The following is a 27,478-nucleotide window of genomic DNA, read 5'->3' as shown; positions in this document are numbered from 1 at the left end:
AGCAGGCAACGCAATCAGGCTCATCAAAAGAGTAACTAACCGCCCACATGGGCTTGGAGAAGACAACGTTGCCCGACTAGTTCACGCCTTTGTTCTATGTCACTTCCCCTACGTAGCAGCCATGAACGAGTGACAGGGTTCCGAAAGAGAAAACTCAATGCATTTTAAGGCAGGTAATCAAGGTAGCTCTTAGGTTACCTTGATTACCTTGACTACCTTAAGCTTCATGCAACTAGGGCTGCAGAATACACTGGAGGAAATAGCTGAAGCACATGGAAGAGCCCAGCTCATTAAACTCCCCATCACGCCATCAGGAAGACACATCCTCAAACGGATCGGTATACCAATCACAGCACTACATAATAACGGTGGAGCAATTCCCCAAGATCTGCGGAAGAATATCCCAGTCATGCATGTTCCAAGGAATGTTCGCCCCGTTCATAATCTGGGGAGAAGGGAAGCCAGAGGCGAAGCCCTACTAGAGCAGGGTAAAACTCAAGCTCAAGAAAGATCGTTCGTCGACGCGGCTTTCATGTAAAATAGACGAGCCTTCACAGTGGTTCTTCTGAACTGCAAAGGTGAACTCATCAACGCAGCTTGCACGTACACCACACAACCAGAAATTGCAGAACCGGTAGCCATTGCAATGGCACCTTTAGAGCGAAAGACATCCAGCGTCCACAGCAATTCTAGGGCAGCCGTCCGATCATTGACAAAGGTGACATCTCTTGACAAGCCCTGGCAATTCTCGACGAGAAGGTGGCAAACCCCGCAACATCATCGGGTTTCCAGCTTATATGGGAGAATCACCGGTACTCCGGCGAACCTCAACGAATCTGCCCACAATGCTTCACGAGGACTTGCCAACCGTGCAGCCACAAGGCAAGAAGATGCTGAGGTTCCAGATTGCGGGAACCACCTCCTCAAGTACAAAGAGCTAACCAAGCACTTCTACCTAGACCGCAGGGTCTTCCCCACTGCGCACAGTAAACTAAACAGGCGTAGTAGTTCTGCGGAAACTAAACTAAACAGAGTTCAGCCCATGGCATTAAGGCTCTTGCAAAGAAGAACCTATCCGAACCCGCTTCTAATCAAGATCTATCCGGAGCTCTCTACACCTACAACATGGGACAATTGTAAAGACACCATAGATCTTAGTCATATTCTCTGTCGTTGCTCCACGTTACGCAGCGAGGACAATACTGAAGAGGGGTGAGACGCAGTTGTACACAGTGTCACGTTCAAAGAACAGCTATGGGCATGTTAACGCGCCCGCGACCGTTTCCAGGTCACAACCTGGAAACGGCCCACTTTGGGCTCGGAAATTAGCGCGACCTAATAGACCATAATAAAGCTTTTCCACCCATCCATCCATCCATTACAATAATTTTTGCAGCAAGCATAGGCAAAGAATGCTTAGTTTTCACAAGTTGAGGCTCACGCTGCCTTTGTGTGTAATAAACTTAGAAAGCAGCCAATGACAACGTTAAAAGTAAACATACACAAATGCACTAATGACTCATTAGAGTTAGTACTTATCGCAATCAATAATAACAATATTTGGGGTTTTACGTACCAAAACCACTTTCTGATTATGAGGCACGCCGTAGTGGAGGACTCCGGAAATTTTGACCACCTGGGGTTTTTTAACTGTGCACCTAAATCTAAGCACACGGGTGTTTTCGCATTTCGTCCCCATCGAAATGCGGCCGCCGTGGCCGGGATTCGATCCCGCGACCTCGTGCTCAGCAGCCCAACACCATAGCCACTGAGCAACCACGGCGGGTTATCGCAATCAAGTTTACGACAAAGGCGTATTACCTTTTCACGAGTAGACCGCCGGTGTTCTGCCTAATTACACGGCTTGAGAGATAAAAGTCAGACAGACTACAGTGTGCTAGAATATTTCATATCTAATAGAACAAGTTAGGTAGGCCGAATCACGCCATTCAACAAAATCGGTCACAAACGGTCAACCATGCCCAACAGCTTTCACATAGCTAGCCCATGCGTCGCACGGCATGTCCGCCCAGGTGGCAGCGACTACAAAGTCAAAGGGATATTATTGAGGGTAATTAGGACCGCATCAGTAATTATCAGTTGGTAGAACTATGCCTGGGTTTTGACGGAGGATTGTGTACTGCTGCGACTTATACGAATTCAAGAGTGCAACTGCTGTGTTATCAACAAGATCAGCCTGATTATGCTTGTATCAGCATAATGAGCGCCTAAAACAATTTCTTATTCCATTTAGCCTGCGTCAGCGGAATATATTTTAGACTTGCAAGTTTTAAACTCGTTATATTTTATTTTATCTAGTCTCGACTGCTGGCACGCGTTCTTTGCCCTGACATCCAAGCTATAATTTCTACGACCACCGGTTTTTCTCTCAGCGCATTCCATTAATTGCCAAGTATCACTTCCCTTAAACGGACATTAAAGGCAAATATTAAGTCAAGCTAAAGTGACAGGCTAATGCTGGAGAATCTCTTAGGCGTGAATATTAACGCGAACAGTGCCTTAATAATCTAGAACCTGAGGTAAATGCAGGACATGATTAGAGACTCCCCGAGCACATTCGAGCACTTGTCCGATGAAGAAAGCACTCCTCAGTTAAATTCTGCCTCTGGTACACAACCACTCGTTACGAAAAAAGAAACTATATTGTATTCTGTAATAAGACGAAATAAAATGCTACCTTTTCGGTTCTATTTCATTTTTATAAAAAGAACTGAGTGGAATTAACCTTGACAATGACGTGGGCGGTCGAAAAGTTTCGTTTTCGCTCGACTCTGCGCCGCCCACGCTTTCGCGTTTCACAAGCTTGTACAAACTGCAAGTAGCAGAGAATTGAACTTCCACGTGATGTCGCCGGTTTCCAGAACGGTCGACTACACTCGACGAAAAAGCAGCTGCAGCGCCGCATGCACCGCTATGTCTTGGCTCGGTGACACCGTGTGTCGGGCGCCGTTTTTCTCACCGAAGGCAGCAAAGGGTGGTGATGGCGTATGCAACGTCAACCCTCCCGCAGTTGTGTGGCGGGAGATCTGAAATTTGAAAAAGGGTCTCGGACTCTTCAGATGCTACATTCTCGTAAACTATGTCCTTTCTTGGCACAAAGGAAGCGTTGCGAGGTTTTGGAATTATATTTAAACCGTCCACGTCGACTTATTATTTGCCTTTAGTATCTCCTTATGTAATAAACCAGATTCTTGCGACCCGCCGTGGTTGCTTAGGGGCTGTGGTGTTGGGCTTGTTGAAGATCATTGCCGACGGGTGGCGACGGAGAGGAGAAGGAAGTAGAAACAGGGCACGAGCGATAGTTTAAAAAATGGGGTGCTTGATATTTGAAATGACAGTGCCAACGCCAAGGCCTTCTCTGCAGTTCTCTGCGAGGTTGACGCGGTTATAAACAGCACACCTCTCAGTTATCTCAACAGCAAACCGGATGAACTGCAACTACTTACTCCGTTGCACTTCTTGCTCGAAAGACGTTCGTAAACGTTCTTGCTCGTAAGCGTTCCACAAGAAGCCGGCAGTTCTGATTGGACGTCATCGACAAGCTGAGACCTGCTCCGCCGAATGCGCTATCCTGATCGTCTCACAGCGGAGCAATATATAGGATGGAAGCGGCCGTACCTGGGCCGCTGTTTTGTAGCGATGCTTTATGCCTTGTTCTATGTTATTATGATCCACCACGCACGGCCGTCCGATCCCGTTGATAATGCGGGCAGACCGTCGCCCTGACCACTGGCCAAGCGCGAAAAGCATGAAAAAGCATAGACTCGGAAAAGGCATCGCTAAAAAGTACCAGCCCTGCTCTTGCTTTGCTGCGCACAACAGTCCCCTTCGTGAATTACCTCGGGTACACTAAGGTGACGTCGTGCTTCTGCGTGATGACGGCGCACGTCCGCTGCCATAATAACTGTGCACAGTTCTGTCAGTGTACCCAGGAAAAGGCCACATTGCGCGCGTTTGTGCATTTCTAGTAGCTTTTGGATAGGCGATCAAAGGGCCCGTTCAGAAGTTGTACGCTCTCGAAGCAAGCAACCAAGAACCAGCTGCCGAGTGATCACTTTGGCCACTAGGGAATATTTTGAACATCATTGCCGACAGATAGCGACGTGGAGGAGAAGGGAAGGAAGAAGAAAAAGCGCCCGACCGATAGAATAAAAAGATGGAGTGCGTGGGCTAGGGCTGGGGTCTTCATTACGCAACAGGGCTGCTAAGCACGAGGCCGCGGGATCGAATCCTGGTCGCGGCGGACGAATTTCGATGGGGGCGATATGCAGAAACTCCCGTGTACTTATATTTAGGCGTAAGTCCAAGAATTTCAGATGGTCAAAAATATTCCGGAGTCCCCCACCCCGGCGCGTCTCATAATCAGTTCCTGGTTAGGCACGTAAAATCGCATAATTGCCTGCACATTCCAGCGGTTGACAACATTTTATGTCTATGCTGCCGGAAACGTTGTTTATTTACTTTGTACTTTCGACGAAATTTGCTAAAGGTTGATTTTAATATGAGTCTGTGTGACGTATGCGTCACTACAATTTTCACTTGCTTCAAGATTTCTTCCCAGGATCACGCTATTGTCACGTAGTAGTGATGGTGAATAATACATCGGTAATATTGTGGATGACGAATATAGCTTTTTATTGGGCGAACTTGAGCCCACAAAATCGAGTTACCTTTAAAATACAACAATAGCGGAGACCACGGTCGGCGACCATTGAAATTCTGATCAGCGGATCAAGAGCGTCGTCTTTTATACATGAGTCATCAAAGGTGCCAGAGTAATCGCTGGTGCCTACGTGTCTTCCGGAAAGGTTTAGACCATTCGCGTCGCGCATACTGGCAATAGGAATACAGAAGCTTCGGTGACAATAGACAGTGGACAGAACTATCGATAACATTCCAGAAAATTACAATACATGCAGGCGCGTCCTGCGCTGAGTGTTAACATGTTAGGCGATGCAACGCGATCACCCTATAAAACGGCACATGTGTAACTATCTTGCCTCTTCATGATGTGTGAGTACAGCGACAAACAGGGAACAGAAGAGACGATCACAAGCAATGTCAGTGAACTCAACGTTGAATGCAAACACGCGGGCAATATATGCAACGTGGTTGTCAAAAAGTAGTTAAAATTATGGGGTTTAACGTGCCAAAACCACTTTCCGATTATGAGGCACGCCGTAGTGGAACTCCGGAAATTTCGACCACCTGGGTTTCTTTAACGTGCACCTAAATCTAAGTACACAGGTATTTTTGCATTTCACCCCCATCGAAATGCGGTCGCCGTGGCCGCGATTTGTTCCCACAACCTTGTGCTCAGCAGCCGAACACCATAGCCACTGAGGCCACCAAAGTAGTAAAACCAATAAAAAAATCAACACCTTGTACACCAAAAACCACGCACATCGCGCGTCCACATCAATTTATTTTAAAGGTTAAGTTCATCCTGTGCTCAAGTGATGGATGGCTGACTTACGCTCAATCGGTTTTAATCACTCATGGTCTTGATGCTGCTGTTGTACAATGTGTACTGGTTTTTTTCTTCAGCTTAGGTGAAATACGCTTTGTGTATATTGGCCACGCGTTTTAAATAGAGCTTCACTTCATAGACATCGCTTATGATTCTCTCTTATTCGTTTTTGTCTCTTGTTGCCCTCACAGTTCATGAACAGGTTAGGCCTCGAACAGTTCTCGCTACCATTGTCTCTTCTCGGCTTTGATATAAGCATTAAAGTATTTTAGAGGTGTACCGAGATGCAGGACAAGTAATTCATTTTTCATGCTGAGGAACATGGTGCGTCGTGCGTTTAAGTTTGGTTTTCACCTTTAAATTTGGATGGATGAATTCTTAAGCGCTGCTAAGTGTCAGCGCCTGCCCTGCTGAATAGAATAAGCTCATTTTTCACTTCTCGCTTACTGAGATACCTCCCGTTATTTCTACGCACAATAGTTCCCTATCTACATTGTTCTACAGAGCCACATAACAATAACCAGCCCTAACACAGACATATACTATCGATTGAAAACACTTGTAACCACGACATATGATTTTCTTCTGAACATATATGATAACTGTGCAACATGCGTAGGCCCTTCGTAGGTGTTCTTGAAAAGTTCAATGCTTCGACTGAGCTATGGCCTCGAGTTCTGGAATTTGTAATAATTCAAAGCTCTTTCGGTCGTTTGAAAGCACTTCATAGCTGAGAACTATGACATTGATGCAATGTACCTCTTGATTTCTTGAGCACGTGTTGGCCTAATGAGCCTCAGAATTACCGAAGTGTTAATTTTATATAATGTCATTCTAAAGAAAACAGAAAAATGTCATTTCTGGGGAACTTATATGGAAAGTCTTTCAATGTTCTGTTTTAGATTACGAGACATCTTATCATAACGGGCCTTCAAAAATTCGATATTATTGGTTCCGTTGAGACAATACTGAGTGATCCTTCTCTGTGCTAATGGTCATTTATTAGAACACATTTCTATCTTCATCTGCATTTACTACTAGGCATAAAATATATAAACTGTACTACAGTGTCGCCGAAGCGAGGCATCCGGTCTGCTGCTTATTTCCTCTTTAAACTTCTAAAATATTGCAATGTCGATAAGTAGCTATTTAAGATTGCGTGGTACGGTTTTCTTCACAGCATTGAATATTGTTAGAATGAAGTGCACAAAAATAACAGTAGCGCCAGACGACAATGAAATAGTTGCCACTTGCTAGGTTGTCTATTGAATTATTAAACCTGATGCGGTTGTACATTCATACCCGTTGTAGAACTGCGTTCTTCTCGGAGCATTATTGTGGAGGTGGATGAAAATATGCATGTTAAGCTGACCAGATTTCCTATCCATGTAAGTGCTAAGCACTCTTGTTACTATATGCCCTTACTCAGTTCATGGCTCCCAATAGCATCATGAACGATCGACAGTGTTAAGGGAACATGTGCTGTAAGTAAAATTGCTTTAATATTGCTAAACTTCGGTACGGTACAGCTAAACTTTGAAATAGTATTTTATTTTACAGGACCTAAGCTACGCAATAGATATTTAGGGCACTATATCCCTTTTTTTACTGTGGCTTCTGTCATTTAGGAAAAATAAGTTCGCTGAGGACTTCTGTGTAAGGCTTTGTAATTAAGTTCCAGTACTGGTCTCAGCAATTCGGTAGTTGTAATGGTACTTTGTTAGTTGTCCTATTTTCATGTGTCTATGTAAACATATATTATTCCTCTTTTGAAGGTGATGGAAAAATTTGTTAAAAAGGGACACAATAATTCAGACACCATTCTTCTTTACTGCTCTTGCGAGCATCCAGCGTAGCTAAGTCAGATGTGTCATTGATCTCGATGTATTCTAACTGAACGCAGGCCTTCGATGTCGTAAAGGTAGTGTTCGCCTCAGGGCTTCGCCTCAAAAGCCAGTACTCATGTGGAGGATGTAGCACCTGTAAAGGATAATGGGCGGGTATAGCCGCTTCACGCATAGAATATTGGCGATGTCCTCGCCAAATGTTAGATAATACCAGAAACTCAAAAGAATGAAAAAAAAACACGTCACGTGACGGAGCGCTTGCGCAGGCGAATCATGCTGCTCTCAAGCGTGCGTTGGGTGAACAATGTAGGCCCCCGTCGGATGACGGCGAAAATCCATGCTGCTGGCCGAGCGCTGCCGATGAGATAGAGAACGCCCTGCCGCTTCTCGTCGCCATCACGATGCACCGATCCTGTTCCCCGAACACACGCTTAGAGCAGCACAATTCCACCGCGCAAGCGCTCCGTGACGTGGCTTTTTTTTTTTCAAATTTCGCTCGATTTCTTTGCAACTCGGAAGAAAGGACTACGTGAGATGCATCGTCAACAAAACAACTCAATTGGTGTTTTCTGAAGGTGCTCTATAAAGCTGCGTATCCTTGGAGTCCTCAGCCAATAATAATTAGTTGGGTAATTCAACAATTAATTAACCAGTTATAGGGAAAAATGCCTGAGTTACTATAGGCTATTGCGAATAGTATGCGTTCGGTTCAATTCGCTTCCGACGCGCCTTTGATTTTTAAATTCTTGCATCAAGTTATGTAGGACACCCTGTATATGTAGGTTTCTTCTACAGGGGTGAGGAGGTAACGCGGGTGGGCGAGGCAACGACAGAGTGTGAGTAATCGGCGAGGATGTAAAAATAAAAAGAAAGGTGTGCTATTCACCGTGGGAGGAGGAATGTGAGGTAGCACCGTTTGTGAGCCAGGCGCGTGTTATTTGTCAAAGGGGTCTGAACGACGGGGGGGGGGGGGCGGATTATCTTCTCCGCTGGAGATCAGTGAGAATCACCTCTATGAAAGAGAGCATGAAAGAAGCGGCCGGAAAAGGTGCTGATGGGGAAAGAAATTACTGATGAATATATAAATAGGCAAGAAAGTTAGGAAAGAAAAGAAAAACAAAACACTAAGTAACTAGCGGAAAATAACGCAGCGGTGTTTGCTAGAGCTCGACACTTAGCATAGCCAATAGATTATATAGCTGCCTTTGAGACGCTTATGCCTAATTATAGGAAGGTCTTGAATTTACGGATAACCTACGATTCTCTGCATTTTCTCTTGCGCGCATAGCGGGAATTTGGCTGTAGGATGTAGAGTTTAACTTATGACCTGGTTGGTTGAAATAATGAGCGAAGGCTTTGGGTAGCTTTTGAGTTCTGCGCGCGCGATGTGCGTTCAAACATACGTTCGTTGCTTTCCCCGTTTCACCGATAGATTGTTTGTTACGGAAGAAAAGTCCAAGTATACAAATCAGATCTTACATACTGCAAGTAAAGCCACTTCTCACTCCGTGTGTATAAACTATTTGCGGTGATTTTAACTTTAATGTCACTTTGAAGGCACCTACAGGTTTGCACCTGCGGGGACAACGTGCTTTTATTAGAGGAAAATGATCTTGGCTGACTTTTGCGCGCACTAACATATCCTTAAAGTTTATCTTGCGGCGAGAGCTAACGCTTAGTACAGCCGTGAAGGCTTTTGGAGACGCTGGTTGGTAATATTGTGTGGCATTTTCGTAGGATGTTGTTTATGTTCGGGAGGGCATTATAATATTTTCCTATAAAGGCTGGCAGTGTCTCAGATTCTGGTGTAGGCTGTTAGCTAATTCTGACTGCCTCTCCAATCTAGAAGCGATCAAATAAGCTCTGTCAAAAAGAACTAGTGGATAGTTTCTTTCTGCTAGCGTTGCTTTAAGGTCATGAAGTCGCGGAAACAATCGTTGGCTACGCTGCAGATTTTTCTTGTTTCACTTGTTGTCTAAGAAAAATTCATTCCTTGCAGTGTTGCGGGTGACGATTGGAGTAGTCTAAATATTGCTGGCTATCCGTAAGCTTCCGGTAAGGTGTAGTACTGAGTTTTTCTATTTTCAAAGTAGACCGTCGTGTGGAGGAAGTTGATTTCACAAGGAGAGTGGTGAGTAGTAAATATGTATTCGGGTGAAAGTGGTTGAAAAAGCTAATTAGGTCGGGGAACGCGATTGTGCTGTGTTCTCTAATTATATATATATATATATATATATATATATATATATATATATATATATATATATATATATATTATAATACCGAGACCGATCGAGTTGTCCAGCGCTGTTTATTCCACAAAAGGCAACGCCCCCAGCTCACGCGCGAAGAAGTCGAAGAACTAAGAAGATGATGATGGCTATGTACAAATGAAAACGACGAAGTACGTTAATAGTGCTTACACTAACTTCCCCCCGTCATGGAAGCGGCCAGCCTGGCCGCAGATTAGACATTATCTAAACGGGGAGTGAAGGGCTTCATCCGCGAGACGTGAACAATTTCGGCATTCCGGCGGCGCCGGTCAGTGACGGAGTGTACTGGGCGGACGAGATAGTTCACTGCAGATGTTTGCTGCACAACGGTGTATGGGCCAATGTAGCGTGGAAGGAACTTCTCACAGAGGCCTGGGGTGCGGACTGGAGTCCAAAGCAGGACTTGGTCTCCAGGGTGAAAACGTAGGTCACGGCGTTTGTTGTCGCAGTAACGCTTGCGCTCAGCTTGGATAGCTTCTGTGCTTTGCCGGGCGATTTGACGGCAATGTGCAACTCGGGCAGCAAAATCTTCTGGAAGCGACGCGTTGGGCGAAGAAGGTGCGAAAAATAGTTCTCTGTCGAATATGGTGGAAGGAGATCGTCCATACACAAGGAAGAAAGGGCTGTAGCCGGTAGTCCGTTGAATAGCAGTATTATATGCGAATGTCACAAAAGGAAGAATTTTATCCCAGTCAGTGTGGTCAGGACGGATGTACATGGAAATCATGTCAGACAGCGTACGGTGGAAGCGCTCAGTAAGGCCATTGGTTTGCGGATGATAAGTAGAAGTAGATTTGTGGACGGTATTAATGGCTCGAAGAACTTCCTCGAGAACTTGTGAAATGAACGCCTTGCCACGGTCACTGAGAAGAACGCGAGGAGCCCCATGGCGCAAGACGATGGCGCGCAAGAAAAAGTCGGCGACCTCAGAAGCGGTGCCGGATCGCAGAGGGGCAGTCTCGGCATATCTTGTTAAATGGTCGACCGAAGTGACAATCCAACGGTGACCGGAGGGTGTCAACGGCAAGGGACCATATAAATCAATGCCAACAAATTCAAAAGGTGCCTCCGGGCAAGGGAGAGGTTGTAGTAAACCGGCAGGAGGGGATGTCGAGCGTTTGCGGTGCTGACATGACGCACAAGAGGCAATGTATTTGGCCACCGTTGAGGATAGGCCAGGCCAGAAGCAGCGGGTCTTTATGCGGTCGTAAGTCTTGTGGAAGCCTAAGTGGCCAGCCGATACATCGTCGTGAAGTGCCTCTAATACCCGCAAACGAAGGCAGCGAGGTAGAACTGGGACCCACCGGTGACCTGTTGGGTGGTAAACGTAGCGGTGTAGCACGCCACCTTGAAGGCGGAATTGCCGAAGTTGGCGTCGCAAGCGGCTGTTGGGTGGTTCGGCGAACCCACTAAGGCGATCCATGAGAGCTCGACAGTAGGAGTCGGCCCGCTGAAGCGAGACGAAATCAGAGCGTGATGAAAGCGTTACTTGGTCCAGGGGCGTTATCGAGAGTTGGTGAGAGGCAGGCGTAGCATCGGAACGACGTGGTTGGGTAGGCGACTGCGCGTTACCTGGAGAGAGTGAGAGTGGGCAGCGAGACAATGCGTCTGCATCATGATGGTGTTTTCCAGACTTGTATGTTATAGTGAAGTCATATTCCTGCAAGCGGAGTATCCAGCGTCCTAAGCGTCCTGACATGTTCTTCATTGATGACAGCCAACACAGAGCATGATGGTCGGTGACGATGGTGAAGTGGCGGCCGTAAAGGTATGGGCGAAATTTCTGAATCGACCAAACGATAGCCAGGCACTCTTGCTCTGTTATGGTGTAGTTCCGCTCAGCTGGAGAAAGTGTTCGGCTGGCATATGCTATGACTTGCTCTTTAGATGCTGTATTACGCTGCAGAAGTACTGCGCCAATACCTTGTGCGCTTGCGTCAGTATGGAGTATGGTGGGGGCACGATTATCAAAGTGGCGAAGCACTGGTCCGGAAGTAAGATGCCGCTTAAGAGCTTGAAAAGCCGACTCGCAGTCGCTAGTCCACGTGAAAGAGGCACCGGTAACCAGTAGCTTGTGTAGAGGTGCTGCTATTGCTGCGAAGTTGCGTATAAACCTACGGAAATATGACGCCAAGCCGAGGAAACTACGTAGATCTTTCTGTTGCTGGGGGCGAGGAAACTGAAGAAGGGCACTAATCTTTTCGGGCTCAGGCTGGATGCCATCTTTTGAGACGACGTGACCCAATACTTTTATTGTTTTGCTTGCAAATTTACATTTTTTTGTATTGATCTGGAGACCAGCATTCGCAAGGCACTTGAGAACTTCGTCTAATCGATGAAGATGTTGGCTGAAGTCAGACGAAAAGATGACAATATCGTCCAGATAACAGAAGCATGTCTTCCATTTTAGACCACGAAGTACGTTGTCTATCATGCGCTCAAATGTGGCAGGAGCATTAAAAAGGCGAAAAGGCATCACGTTAAATTCATAAAGGCCATCCGGTGTAGCGAATGCGGTCTTTTCTTTGTCAGTCCCGTTCATCGGAATTTGCCAGTACCCTGATCGAAGATCAAGGCTGGAGAAATACTCCGCCCCTTGTAGCGTGTCCAAAGCGTCGTCAATTCGAGGTATTGGATATACGTCCTTGCGTGTGATCTTATTGAGCGCTCGATAATCCACGCAAAAGCGAACTGAGCCATCTTTTTTCTTTACCAGGACCACGGGAGACGCCCATGGGCTAGATGAAGGTCGTATTATCTTCCGCGCAAGCATGTCAGCGACCTGTTGTTCAATGACCTTTCGTTCGGACGGCGATACACGATAGGGGCGTCGTCGTATTATAGCGGAACCATCGGTTTCGATGCGGTGCGTAGCCGCAGGAGTTTGGCTCAACACAGGGGAACAGCTATCGAAACAGGCTTTGTGTTTAGCCAAGACCACCATTAAGGCTTCGGATTGCGCGGCTGTTAGGTCAGAACCAAGAATGGCTGGAGGAGGGAAAGAATCATCCAAACCTGAGGTTGGTGCTGGCGATGAAGAAGGGCAAAGCGTGACTAGAGAGATAGGTTGAGTGTCGGCGAGGGTTGCCACAGTCATCCGTTTGGGCAGCATCACAGGATCTGGGGTCGTGTTGCAAGCAGACAGAAGGGCGCGGCCGCGTGAAAACCGGACGAGACAGGTGGCAATGAGAATTCCGCGAGAAGTACAGCGGGAAGAAGGGGCGACTAGGGCGTCTCCATCGGCGATCTGACTGGATGTCACGGCTACAACGTCTTCGTGAGCAGGACGCAGGACGTAGTCTGCAGCGATGGCCAAGTTCGCGCATGAAAGTGAAGAGTCCGCAACAGGAGCAAGCTCTGTATCCGTGATGTGGACAACTTCCTCTCTACATGAAATGACGGCTGAAGCAGAATGTAGGAAGTCCCAACCAAGTATAAGTTCATGGATGCACGTTGGAAGGATGATAAACTCGATGTGGTGGCGTATGCCGTCGGTGAGAACACGAGCAGTACACTGTCCGTCAGGGTGAATGAATGCATTATTAGCACCACGCAAAATAGGTCCAAGATAAGGCGTTTTTACTTTACGGAGCCGGGAACACAGATCACTCCGAAGAACAGAAACGGCGGCACCGGTATCGATGAGAGCTGACGCGGGAACACCTTCGACAGTCACAGAAAGCATGTTGGCCGGGCGAACAGGAGGAATTTTTGAAGACCGATAAGAAGCAGTTTCCCCTCCAAAAACTGCAACAGTTAGTTTTCCGAGTGCTGGTCGACAAAATGGGAAGTGGGACGAAGCGGTGATGTAGAGCGCCGGTAAGGGGATGGAGAACGACGTCTGGCCGAACGGGAACTATGAGGCAGATTGGGAGCAGCTGGTAGAGACGGAGAACGCTGTTGAGGGAACGAGTGCGGTCCGGGATAGTAGTCGTCTGATCGGCGACTGCGGTCTCTTTCGTGCTCAGCATAGCCTCGCCTTTCATCCTGCTGGCGCCGGCGGCAGAAGCGAGATATATGGCCGCGTATGCCACAGTAAAAACAAACCGGACGAGGTGGACGCCACTGAGGGTACGATGGCGCAGCAAGTGCTCTGGTTCCCATCGAAGCTAAATGGTCATAGGAAACGCCAGTAGGCACGGAAGTCACGGTAGGGGTGGGTATCAAAACAACATCCGCGTAGGTAGGTGTGGAGCGCGCTACCGGAGCAAGATGCGTCGTGGGTGTAGTCATCGCTGTCAACTCCTGCTGTACGACCTCGCGCAAGGCGAAGGTGGGGGTTGTTGCGCAGGCAGCAGGGGGACGCTGTAGGTCTTGTAGTTGAAGCTCCTCGCGGATGATGGTGCGGATAAGAGCACGTAAATCTGGAGAATGAGGAACCTGAGGATCGCTGCTCTCATGTGGAAGACGAATAGACTGCAGCTCGTCGAGGCGTTGACACGTTGAAGTGATGTCTTGGACAGAAGCCGGATTTGGAACGATTAAGGCGTTGAACGCGACAGGCCCAATGCCTTTTAAGATGTGGCGAACGCGTTCGGCTTCCGTCATGCTAGGATTCGCACGGCGGCACAGAGCCAAGACATCCTCTATGTATGAGGTGTAAGACTCTTCGGGAAGTTGGCGGCGCGTTCCCAGCTTCTGTTTGGCGACTTCTGCACGGCCAGACGAGGAAGCGAAGATTTGCCGCAGCTTCGAGGTAAACGTGGACCAATCCGCGATGTCGGATTCGTGGTTGAAATACCACGTCTTTGCAACACCGGTCAAGTAGAAGGCGACGTGCCTCAATTTCTGGGTGTCGTTCCACTTGTTGCAAGAACTCACGCGGTCGTAGTGGTCGATCCAATCGTCTACGTCATCACCGCGGAGTCCCGCAAAGACAGGGGGATCGCGCTGAGGGCTCGTCACAGTCCAAGAGGGCGCCGCAGGTGGGGTCGTCTGTGTGGTAGGGTTTGAGGCGCCGGAAGGGCCGGGGTTGGAAGTGTCCATGGTTGTAGGGGTAGCTGGGTGCAGGCGGCGACCGGAACGGAGCTCCAGGGAGGACGGGAACGCGAGAGGACGTCGGGATCGTGACGTACCTCCACCACTTTATAATACCGAGACCGATCGAGTTGTCCAGCGCTGTTTATTCCACAAAAGGCAACGCCCCCAGCTCACGCGCGAAGAAGTCGAAGAACTAAGAAGATGATGATGGCTATGTACAAATGAAAACGACGAAGTACGTTAATAGTGCTTACAATATATATATATATATATATATATATATATATATATATATATATATATATATATATATATATATATATATATATATATATATATATATATATATATATATATATATGTATATGTATGTCGTCAATGTAACGCACACAGCTCTGGGGTTATAAAGGACATGATTTTATTAGGTATCCTTCAATCTGTCCTATCAAAATGTTGGCATACGTAAGAGTAAATGGTGTTCGCATGCTAGTGCCGAAAATTTCCACGAAGTGCATACAATCGAATTCGAAATAGTTGAGCGTGAGAACAAACCTAAGAAGTGACAGGTAAAGTGAATCAGCGTGGGCTCGGGGATTGACTGAGAGGGATTTCGATACGGCATCACTTCCTTCAATCACGGGTATGTTATTGGAAAGGATAGAAAGACCTAAACTGGCTAAAATAGCGTGGTCGGAAAGGATTTGTTTGGCGATGATCTCGTAGATATAGGAAACTTGTGGGCCATGTCTTGAAAAAAGATGGCAAGGTGGTGAAGATGTTTCTCAGCTGGCGATCTATTAATCTAGGTAGTGAGTCGGTAGTTGTTATTAGACATTATAGCCGACCTGGGATTTTGGCTGTAACTATTTATTCTACGGGAACCTTACCCATTTGAAGAAGATATAAGCGGTCTGCTGCTTTGCTTTTGGGCATCATGACGCCATATTCAGTTTGCGTGATTTGTTTGCAGAACAGGGACTGCCCTATTATGCTTTGACCAAGATTGCTGTTCTCTGAAGTTGCTTAGATTCGGGTTTTCTGTAATGGGTGTGGGTGCTCAGTTGCTTGGTGGCCTGACTTTTGTATTTTTCAGCAGGACAGATTACGATACTGCAGCCTTTGTCCGCTGGTTTGATTACAATATTTTTGTGTCATTACAATACTGGGAAGCCATGCACATGCGCAAATCTTTATGGAGCCATTGTCGAGCATTTCAGCCAACTAGGCCATAACCTTGATGAACTTATGCTCTACAGTGAAATTTTGGTTCTAGGCGAGATAGAAAATACAGACTTATACCTGACCCATAAGTTCAAGACATTGCTACCAATAGGCATGAAGGTTTCAGAGGGAGCTTTACCATCTATTCGCCCTGCCCAGCTCCATGCTATAGGTAACATAACCTAGTTAGTGCTTTGTTTTTTTTTCTTTTCTTCCATCGCTTTCTTTTTTTCTTCTATTTATCTCTTTATTATATTTCAGTATCTTTTTCCACGAGCAGAATTTTCTGCCGCTTCTATTCTCTTTCAGAGAGACGATAGCTCACTCATCTCAAAGAGGAAAAGAACCGCGACTTCAGAGGGGTTGTGACGAAGGAGTAGACTGGACGAGCGGTAACTAACCGCTCGTACTGTCCACCCCTTCATCACGTCCAGTCTGAAGTCGCGGTCCTTTCCCTCTTTAAACATATCGCACCACTTTCCTCAAAGTTCCCCGCTCTTGAGCTCAATCACCTCCAGTGACGTTGAATCACGTAAACCACAGATTACGAAACAATTCATGTTTAAGATCAAGTGACACCTGATCTTAGGGCAGCAGGCACGCGACTAATAAACCCGCGTATGCTACCCAATGACGCCAAGCGTAATGCGTAAATGGTGGTTTCGGCTTCAACCAGCGCGGAGTTATCTTGTTGAGTGCTTTGGTTTCCCTTTCCTTTATTATTTTCTACATTGAAATTTCAGTCACAGGTAACTTCACCGGTGCTTTCGTTGGCCTCATTCTATGTTGGCTTTATTTTGTCATTACTAAACAAATCTCACCCCATGGTTTCCTTTTTCCCTCGAATATATATATATATATATATATATGTGTGTGTGTGTGTGTGTGTGTGTGTGTGTGTGTGTGTGTGTGTGTGTGTGTGTGTGTGTGTGTGTGTGTGTGTGTGTGTGTGTGTGTGTGTGTGTGTGTGTGTGTGTGTGTGTGTGTGTGTTTATACGGGTCATTCCACGCCAACTGTCGCAACTTTGGCGCTCGATCATCAGCGCGTTCTTTAAAAAAAATTGAGCACTTCTATTTAAAGCAAGAAGTCTTCCTGTAAAACATTTTTTTTCCGAAAAAAAAATTCAGCACATCTAGGAACATATGAAGCTTTTTAGAAAGCTCGAATGTATGAGTCGTAGAAGGTCTTGTGAAAAAATTTTCGCTTCTTAAATTAGGTGAGCACACCATTTTCCCTTGGGAATGAAGATATGCTTTTCACTTTAAAAAGGTGTTATTGATCTTGGCGTTTCCGTGAGTTTTTTATACTGCACTAAATATGCAAAATTTGGTGCATATTGGGAATTCTTTTGCAGAAAGATAACTTTTACAGAAAGGCTGTATTTCATCGTAACTACTTCCCAGCAAGTTGTACTGTAAGCTAAAAATAATTTGGGACGATTATAACGTGAAATGGCCTGTACAGCTGGCGACAAAGTTGCAAAAAAGTTAGTTTTAGCCTAAGTTTAGTCGCAAATTTAGCATTCAGGTGGTCGGGGTAAAAATACGTTAAACAGTGTACTGATTAGAAACATCCCTTGTCTACAAACTAAGAGACTTTTATCAAATTACTTTTTATTTTAAGGAAGAAAAATATTTTTGAATTTGTGTTATACCGGTCTCTGTGCTTGCACTTGTTTTTTCTTCGTAGGAAAGCGTCCTAGCGGTAAGTAGAACTTGCGCGGACGCTAAATTTCTTGATTCGATGGAGGAACATCTAGACAAGACAATCGGCTCCTCAAGTTATTACTTGAGTGATTTGTTAGAAAATATTAGCCTAGCCAATAAAAAACGCTAGACCCAATAGAGCGAACATAACCGGATCTCGCCATACACCGACGACCTGCATAGCGTCGTCAGGCGGCATCGGAAAGTCACTCCGGTGAGTACAGAGTGCATACTAAGATTTAGAAATGGGCGAAAACATTGTGAATAAGAAAATAATCTGTTGCTTTATTACAGCAAATATGTAGCAAATATCAGCCAAAACAATCGTGTTTTAGCGACCATGTTCACAATGATGTTAGAGGAGTGATGTCGACTTGTCATTAAATGTTTTAGCATGCTTAACTTCTAACTACTGCATTTAAAAAGATGATGGAAAGAAATAAATATGTTTAGTCGCTCGGCCTCTCTGTATTTCTTGTAGGTAAATGTTAAATTCAGGCCGAATGCGGCAGTTCGCTGATGTTTGTGAAGCGCAGGATTTAACATCTCCACTTCGATAACTGAAAAAAGAAATGGGAAGGCTCGTTCGAGTTATCGACTGTAAAAATTTTGTGGCTATAATCCTGAAACGCGCTGCTATGCTCTTGATATGCATTATATTTTTTCACACAAAACCTAGTATATTTCAGTGCTTGCACTTCCCCTTGTGGTCTTCTTGCAGCAATGTTGAGAATAAGTTAAGAATGACGTCTCCTACGTATTACCAGGCCACAATAACTGCTTTAAATAAAAGGAGGGAGATTTCAAGTGCAAATATTTCCGGTACTTAACACTACAATGTATTTCTGTACTGAGTCTAGCAAAACATCCGAACTGTTACTGGTGGTATCTGACAGAGAAGTCAGACTATATATGCTGAAGCGTGGAAATTCTCATGCAGATCCGTTTAGAGGATTACAGTTTTGACTGTTCCACTTTTGAGTTATAGAAGAAAGGCATCAAATACTTTTCTTCGCGGTTGTGCTTAATAGTATTTTTGTAAATGCGTGTTTAGAGTGGTCGCACTCATTATTTCATATGTCGGATCGCAGGAATATAGAACGCATGCTATTGATTTCGCACACGTTTATTGCATCCGACATGGAGGAAGGAAACCCAGGACAGGGCCCGACCAACACGAACGTATTGGGGAGAGTATGGTGGAAGTCACGTGCTGTTTTTCGCAAAGCAGTGCTGGGACGGGTACCCCAAATGTCAACATTGCCATAGCAACCACGCTCACGAAGCTTCCGCTGCAACTCTCGGTCTCTGAAAACTGAGAAGATTTTTCCGCCGATGTCTTTTTCGCAGCACATCTTGTTCGCGAAAAATGCTGAATTTGAAGTGTGGTGTGTAAGCTTGAAAGTTCTGTTGGGTCTTTGAGGGTGAGTGTCAGCCACCGTCAAATTTCTCATGTTTTGCTAGCCTCACTACAGAAATACATTGTCGCTGTAAGTACCGGAAATATTTGTAGTTGAAATTTCCCTCCTTTTATTTAAAGCAGCTATTGTGGCCTGTTAATGCATAAGAGACATCATTCTTAACTTATTCTGAACATTGCTATAAGAAGACCGCCTACGCAAGCTATCGCAAGGGTAACATCTCTCCCATGGTACTAGCGATCCTCAGAACACGCATATCACCGGGACGGGCCATTGAGCTCGTGTGGGTCCCGGCTCACTCGCAAGTGGAAGGCAACGCACTCGCCGACCACTATGCCCGAGAACTATCAATCCGGGCCGAGGACGAGCCAGAGCTACCGCACCCCGTGACAAATTACAAAGACATCACCCAAATGTGCAGAGGCGGCAGATGTAGGCTTCCCCGTCCGCATCCGCAACTCAACCGAAGGCAGCAAACGATCGCGCGACGCGCGCAAGCGGGCTCGCTAGCGCATCCCATGCTCTTGCACAAGATGTTCCCAGCAGAGCATGACATTTCATGCCCATTTTGCAGACAATCGGAAGGTACTCTAGCACACATTCTTGCAAAGTGCACTAAGCTCAAGAATCCTCCACTATCCCTACCCCCCACCCTCCCCAGCCCCACTCCCCGAGTGATGGAAGGCCTTGTTGTCCAGCCCAGACCTATCGACCCAGCTCGCGCTGGCGGGTAGAGGCCAGGAACTGCTGGACGCATATGGGACCTGAGAAGAAGGTTTCACCCCATCTGGCGCCAGCGTGCACCAACGTTGATTAAGGGCTCAGTAAAAGTTGATTTTCTCTCTCTCTCTCTCTCAGCCAGCAACATATACAATCAACCAAGCATGGCGTCGCTCTTCGTCGTCTTCTTCAACGTGCCACGGAAAAAAAAACAGGAGCGCGTTTGCTTCACTAAAACTGCTACAAAAGTTTAGTAGTCTTTGTTTTGACGCGCATCGGCACCACACACTTCCAGCGCTTCGCAAGAATGCAAGCTCAAACTTCGCGCCCAACTGCTCCGGCGTGCTGCAGATCCGCTAATTCGATGCGCAACATATTTACATTCGATAGCTCGAACGAGCCTTCCCATTTCTTTCTTCAGTTATCGAAGACTGGATGTTAAATCTTGCGCTGCACAAAGGTCAGCGGACTGCCTCATTCGGTCTGAATTTACCATCTAACTACAAGAAAGACAGAGAGGGCGAACAACTAAACGTATTTATTTCTTTCCATAATCTTCTTAAATGCAGTAGTTTGAAGTTAAGCATGCCAAAACATTTAATGACTAGTCGACATCACTCCTCTCACATCATTGCCCACATGGTCGCTAAAACACGATTGTGTTGGCTGATATTTGCTACATATTTGCCGTGATAAAGCAACACATTGTTTTCTTATTTTAAAAGTTTTCGCCCATTTCTAAATCTTAGTGTGCACTCTGTACTCGCCGGCGTAACTTTCCGATGCCGCGTGGCGATGCTATGCAGGTCGTCGGTGTACGGCGAGATCCGGTTAAGTTCGCTCTAATGGGCCTCGCGTTTTTCATTGGCTAGGCTAATAATTTCTAATAGAACCACTCAAATAAAAACTTTAGGAGCCGATTGTCTTGTCTAGATGTTCCTCCATCGAATCAGGAAATTTAGTGTCCGCGCAAGTTCTGCTTACCGCTAGAACGCTTTCCTACGAAGGGAAAACACGCGCAAGCACAGAAACCGGTGTAACACAAATTCATTTTTTTTTCTTGCTTACCACGTAAAATAATTTAATAAGTGGTTCTCAGTTTGTAGGCAGGGCATGTTTCTATCGAATACGCTATTTAGCGTATTTTTACCCCGAACACCTCCATGCTAAATTTACGACTAAACGTATGCTAAAACTAACTTTTTTGTAAATTTGTCGCCAGCTGTACAGGCCATTTCACGTTATATTCGTCCCTAATTATTTTTCTCTTACAATACAACTTGCTGGGAATTAGTTACCGTGAAATATAAGCTTTCGGTAAAAATTATCTTTCTACAAAAAAAAATCCTAATATGCACCATATTTTCCATATTTAGTGGCCGTATAAAGAACTCACGGAAACGTAAAGATCAATAACACCTTTTTTAGAGTGAATAGCCTATCTTCATTCTCAAGGAAGAATCGTGTGCTCGCCTAATTTAAGGAGTGAACATTTCTTAACAATGCGTTTTACGGCTCATACTTTGTAAAAAACTGCACATGTTTTTAGCCGTGCTGAAAAAATTTTTTTTCGCAGAAAAGTTTTACAGAAAGTCTTCTTGCTTTAAATAAATAGCCCTCTAATTTTTTTCAAAGAAGTCGCTGATGGTCGAGCGCCAAGGTTGGGGCAGTTATCCGTGGAATGGCAATGATAGATATATGTATATATATATATATATATATATATATATATATATATATATATATATATATATATATATATATTTATATATATATGTATATATATCTTCATCTGTGCATTTTTCGGAACGAGTTTCAGCGAAATGGGTACGACCGTATTTGCGACACTGCTGAAAATCTGAAGCGTTCCCGCTCATGAGTTTCCAGTACTCAGATCAGCGCCATATAACATTATAAGTGGTTAATAAAGTGCATCTCTTACTATATTGTCGTTTAATACGAATAATGCAAGGGACTGCTCTTTTAGGAACTGCATGCGCCCTTTCTAAAGAAGTAAAGGTAGTTCGTAATGAGTTATAATTATTGCTTGCTTCTACTTGAAGGTTGTTTAGTGCTACCATGGAAGCTGTTACGTATTACAGATGCCAAGGTTTTCATTTAACGTCTACACTTTCCTGGTCTTTACACATCGACAGCGTTATCAATAAATGTAATCGCATGTTAGGTTACATCCGTCGAAACTTCTCTACCCCTCCCTCATTATTAAAGTTAACTTTGTAGAAGACATTAATTAGACGCAAAATGACACTTTATCAATTTGGGACACGTATGCTGAAACACCAGCGCAGTCACTCGAACGTGTTCAAAATAGTGCCTCCCGCTTTATCTTAAGCAATTATAACCGTACGGCAAGCGTAACTTCTGTGAGAAACATACTGAAACTTCCACGGCTTTCTTATCGTCGTAAATGCTTCCGCAACTCGGTTTCGTAAAATATATTTCTAGAACTCATATGCGGCCGAAAATCTTATTTTATACCCAACCCATATATCTCCTCGCGTTGATCATCATCACAAAATTGGAGGTTTGCAGTGTTGCACTAGGGTTTCTCACGAGTCCCAGGACCTGTCAAGAATGGAAGCACATTCCCGGCGCGATGTTTGCCATTGAGACCACGCACCATTTCGCACGGCCATGATCGACACCGTCACTTCGGACTTCACATCACTATCACTGCGTGATTTCCTGCTGTCCTTTATTGTTTTGTAACCTTTTTACTTTTTTTACTCCACTCCTTTCTCGGATACCTTTGGGGTTATCAGGATATAATAAAGAAAATGAAATGGTGTCGCATAATTTGTTTTCACAAAGTACATTGATGACCACTATCTTTCGCGAACGTTTATGCTCCACCCTACAGTGCGCATTGTTGACAAACTCTTATCACATTGGTTCCTATTTCGTATTATTTTTAAAGGCACTGAAAGAATAAGAATTAAAGTGAGAAAAGTGTGAAAAACAAGTTTGAAAAAAAAAACGCATTTCGCAACACCCGCACAGAGCGCTTTCTGCAGTGCCAACAAAAATTTATTACATCGATGTAATAGATCTTAATTTATTGAACTATTTTTCTAGCTTAATACTAATTGACAAGGGACGCACAGAATATTTTAATAGTCGCTTGTAGCGTTTGCCACTGACTAATGAAAAAAAGCAAATTAGTCGTACTTCAGCACGATAAATTATTGCACAAGTAGAAATAGAGGAAGCATACGTAAAATTGTACATTAGCTTACTATCAGTATTGGCAGAAAATGCTTAAGGAGTTTTGTAAAGTACAAACTTACTCTAATTACTGCAACGTTCCTGAATATAAAGATCTAGAGCACTTCTCTTTACACTCGAGAGAATCGCCAGGGCATGAACTACTTGTTCCTTTTTCGAAGAAACAGTAGGCTTAAATTGTATGGTTTACGATCCTGAAACTGCCCAGTGGGCTATGAGAGTCGCCATAGTGATGTGCTCCAGATTAGTTTAGGCCGCACGTGGTTCTTTAACGTGCACCGAAATTTACGCGCACGAATTTTTCAGCATAACGGCCGTATTGAATCGCCGTCGCCGCACACACGAATAGAATTTGCGACTTCATACTCAGCAACAGAACGCCCTGGTCACTAAGCCAACGCAGCGAGTGAGCCAACTGCAACAGTTTCATGGGATGTTGACTCCACTGCGATTCGGTTTAACCGCTTTCGCACATGAAAGAATGATGCAACGAAAATTAGCTAACATGTCGCCAGCACGGGCTTAGGTTCTATCAAAGAGCACATTTCGACAACTCAAGTGGGTTGAGGTACCAAGAAAGCAAAGCGTAAATACCTTTCTTGCATCTGTTTCGCGGTAACTGGTATTGGCACTCACTCTTATGCAGACAAGTGCGAGCACTAGAACTGTTATTGAACGACATACACCTGCATTGTACATGCTCGTAACGCACATTGCTTACTATTGATGCCGGTTACTTTCCTCAGAGGTTTAAGAGAAATGCACGCCCATCTAAACGAAGCTAAATATTGTCCAAACTGTCTTATCTATTAACAGGCCGCTTTCCTTTTAGGGAAGTAATAAGCAGTGCTCTCTCTTACATTCTAGCGAACGCATCTGCTCAAAACAAGTGCTTCGTCACAGAGTCGTTGTAGATGTCATGACCCAAGTTCCCTGCGCAGTATCCAAATGGCAAAAAAAAAGATGCATATGCCAGAGTGAACTTTTCCCTGATTCTTGACGAATGACAAAGCGGTAACATTTAAATAACACGTTGTGCCTTTTTGTACAATGTAGGGTGACTATTTCTCACATATCTTTCTTTATGTGTTTTTTAATTGTTTCTTTGTTTATTTGTCACATGGATCTGACGATTGTAGTAATTATGTACATTCGGAAAAGCTTGAGCAGGAAAGCCAATACGGCACTGCATCCATGAATATCTTGCGCCCGAGCAGGGCACTGCGTTTCTTATTTGCTAATACGAGCTGCAGGACCATGCCTTAAATGCCCTATATAGATACCAATCTAAACACACTGTTACTAAATAACAAGCGTTAGGTGACCTTCACTGCCTTCTACCTAATATACGCACACACTGTCTTGTCGTAACGTGCCCTGTCGAAAATCAGTGCCCTAGGCTACCGGCATAATGTAGTGCGATTCCCTTTGGTGCGAATAAATACCGACATCCGCAGGTGTGAAATGCAGGCGCTAAAGTGATCATATAAGCCCGGACAAATTAAGTAATTAGGCAGTATTACATCATCGGTGAAAAGCCAAGAGAAGGGGTGCAAAATAAAGCACAAGGAAGAACTTGTCACATATGCCGAAGGTGTCGTCTATCGTGTGGAAAACAAACGTAGGGCAGATGGAACAATGACAAACGAGTGGTTAAGAGAGCTCGACAGAAAGGTGAAAAAAGGGAGGACAGGAACACCTGGCATTATGTTGCCCAGACGGTAAGTGCAAGCCATATCTTGAGAACACTGCAGTATTGTTTAGAGACAACAATCAGTCAACAATATGAGTAGCGATTATTATGAGTGCGTCAGCTCAACGCCTCTTTCGTTATCTGCCAAAGAAATATATTTTCCTGAGGGCAGTTGGTGACAACTGTTATTTACGTACGCATGCTAGACGATGCGATCAAATGATTAGGCATGTTCATTCTTGTCTTTACAGCTCCTTCTTGTCTGCTTTTCTGTAAATATTTACGACATCTTCCATTAAACGTAGGTTGGAAGTTAGTGCCTGTCCCGTTGGTGTCCTTTGTGGTTGTAAATTCTGCGCTTAAGCAGTACCTAGTTACCTACGAGCTTGGGATGCTATGTACGCATTGGAGGTCCTGACGCTGTCGTGCACGTTCCATCGTCGTCATTCGAGCTTCATTATCTTACTATCACTGTGCCTTCGTCTTCATGCTTTCTACACCGGCCTAATGGCTCCAATTGTCTAATAGGTTGGACAGCTAGCTTGGGGGTGGGGTGATGTCATCGTGTTCGGTGCATCGTCGACATTCTAACTTTGTCATCCAAAGCTCGTCACGGCATCGTAGTTATACCATCGTCACCATACAGTCGTGATGCATTGATTTTCATACCACCGTCGAATGCCGCCGCAGTTATTCCATTTGGTCATCACTCCACCTTCGTCATCCAACTCGCCAGGCCGTCGTTATCAGGCACTGTTCATAATAAAGTCATAGACATGCCATCGCCGTCATACATTCGTCGTCAAGCCATTGTCCTCATACCATTGTCATGTTGGTGCCGTAATTGCATCGCCATCGTGCAGACACCATCGTGTATCCATTGTGATACCTTCCTCGTCATACACCCATCGTTGTCGCACTTTCCTCATACTGTAGTCATCGTCGTCCTGCAGTCGTTTTCTTGAAGCCATTGTCAGACCGTCGTCATCCTGCAGTCGTGTTCACACCATTGTCAGCACTTCAGCTCCGTCATCCAGTTTGCGTGATGCCGTTGTCGTCACCCCTTTGTCGTCATACGCTCGTGTTCATCTCATTGTCCCCATGCCGTAGTCATCACGCTGTCGTACTTATACGATTTCTGAATTGCCATCAGACGTTTGTCTTGCCATCATCGTCATATCGCCTTTGTCGTGCCATTGACTTCATTCCTTCTTGCTCATTCCATGATTGTCACTGTGTCATCGTCATACAGCCGTCTTCATGACATCATTCTCATGGGCGACCATGGCAAGTGAGTGCCATATTAAAATAGGCTGACAATGGAGACAAAGTATGTCGCATATAGCCGAAGCAACAGAAATTTCAGAACGACTACTAATAGTTTTAAATCAACATGACGTCAGAAATGCGGTGTGCCAATACACTGCGGGCATGCTAATACAAGTTTCTGCCGCAATTTTGCATGCGTGACAACATTAGTTCTCTTCTACGAATATCCCCTATTGGATTGCATCCCACATACACAAGCCTATGATAAGCTAGGTCAAAATTTGGCATGTTATTGTTTTATTACCTTGTGTCAGCGCCGCGACGAAAAATATGGAGCTCTCGTATGACTCCGTGCACTTTTATTCTGCCAACCAAAAAAGAGGAAAACACGAACACATTGAAAAAAAGAAAGATTCCAACTTCCTTCCAACAGAACACATAGAAGAGAAAGAAATATCTGACCTTATCCGAAGGCCATATTGTTTTCAGTGATGAAAAACACTCCTTGTTAAAAGGTTGCCAATGCCTCACTATTGTATGGCAACAGTCATAAGTGATCTTTGCGCTTAGTAGAAAATTTACTTGCTCTTGCATACGGTGTCTTCTTTTATTTCGAACCCAACTTTTTTTTAAAAGACACCTTACAAAATTTGCTTGAGTCACATCAATACCAAGGAAATATCTGTACAAGCTGTAATCATTTAGCATTAAAATCAGAGTAAACTCTTGACTAATATATACTAGCTTCGTTAATCAACTTGTTCGTTAAGAATTTTACGGCCCATATTTTTGTGGAAATTTCAAGTGAATATTGGAAGAAGACGAAGTGCTTCTCTTGCGGAACACATCTCGCCCGTCTCTGTGTTTTTCTGGACTTCTTACTGCACCTGTGGGGTCTACCGCCCCCTCCATCGCGGTTATGGACGTACAACACCCCGAGGATCCTCCCGGTTCCCGTTCACCCGCGGACATCGGTTCGAGGAAGCGAGGAAATACGTCGAGTGGTAGCGAGGACACAGAGCTGTACTGCGCATCAGGTGACGAGTCCTCGGAAGACAGCTTTCGACTTGTCCAGTACCGCAAGGCCAAACGAAGAATTATCAACTCATCTTCGGCGTCCAGCTCGAACACTGTGAAAACAGCTCCTCAGCGATGGCCTCACTCCATCCTGTTTGTGCCACCGAACGCTACCGACAACCTGCGCGTCCTCAACAGGCAAGCACTCTCCGTGTATCTAGAAAACACCGTGCCAAATGAGATCAAGGATGTTAGGATAAATACTCGGCGAAACATCCTGGCAATCGATGTGATGAACCCGAGTGCACTGACCATACTACAACATGTAACGCAGCTGGGAAACATCAAGGTCCGATCCATCGTGCCAACGAATGGTGCCACAATAACAGGAGTCGTCTATGACATTGACAATGAAATATCCAATGCAGACCTCCCAATTCTCATAAAACCAGCAAGCGAACACAACGTGATTGTGCATGTTGGTCGCCTCGGCAACACACGTTGTGTGAGGATAACCTTCAAAGGCGACTGCCTTCCACCCTACGTGAAGGTCGGCCACTTTCGCCACCAGGTTCGACCATTTATTCCAAGAC

The 27,478-nt window shown here is 45.1% G+C and overlaps 1 long non-coding RNA gene across 1 annotated transcript in view; it reads right to left on the bottom strand.

Annotated features, from left to right (window-relative positions):
* The window catches only part of LOC142571186 (uncharacterized), a 58,377-nt gene extending 34,598 nt beyond the window's left edge, over window positions 1–23,779 (bottom strand). Inside the window, exons 1-2 of the long non-coding RNA XR_012825790.1 lie at window positions 23,501–23,779; window positions 7,311–7,471 (exon numbers count right to left, since the gene is read on the bottom strand). This is a non-coding gene — a long non-coding RNA (uncharacterized LOC142571186). The remainder of the gene's footprint in view (window positions 1–7,310; window positions 7,472–23,500) is intronic.
* Between the last annotated feature and the right edge of the window lie 3,699 nt (window positions 23,780–27,478).

This window comes from Dermacentor variabilis, chromosome 2, assembly GCF_050947875.1.
Source record: "Dermacentor variabilis isolate Ectoservices chromosome 2, ASM5094787v1, whole genome shotgun sequence".
In the NCBI taxonomy this organism is placed as follows: domain Eukaryota; kingdom Metazoa; phylum Arthropoda; class Arachnida; order Ixodida; family Ixodidae; genus Dermacentor; species Dermacentor variabilis.
Note: the sequence above shows the minus strand (reverse complement) of the source record. Positions and strands in the feature narration are given on the sequence as shown.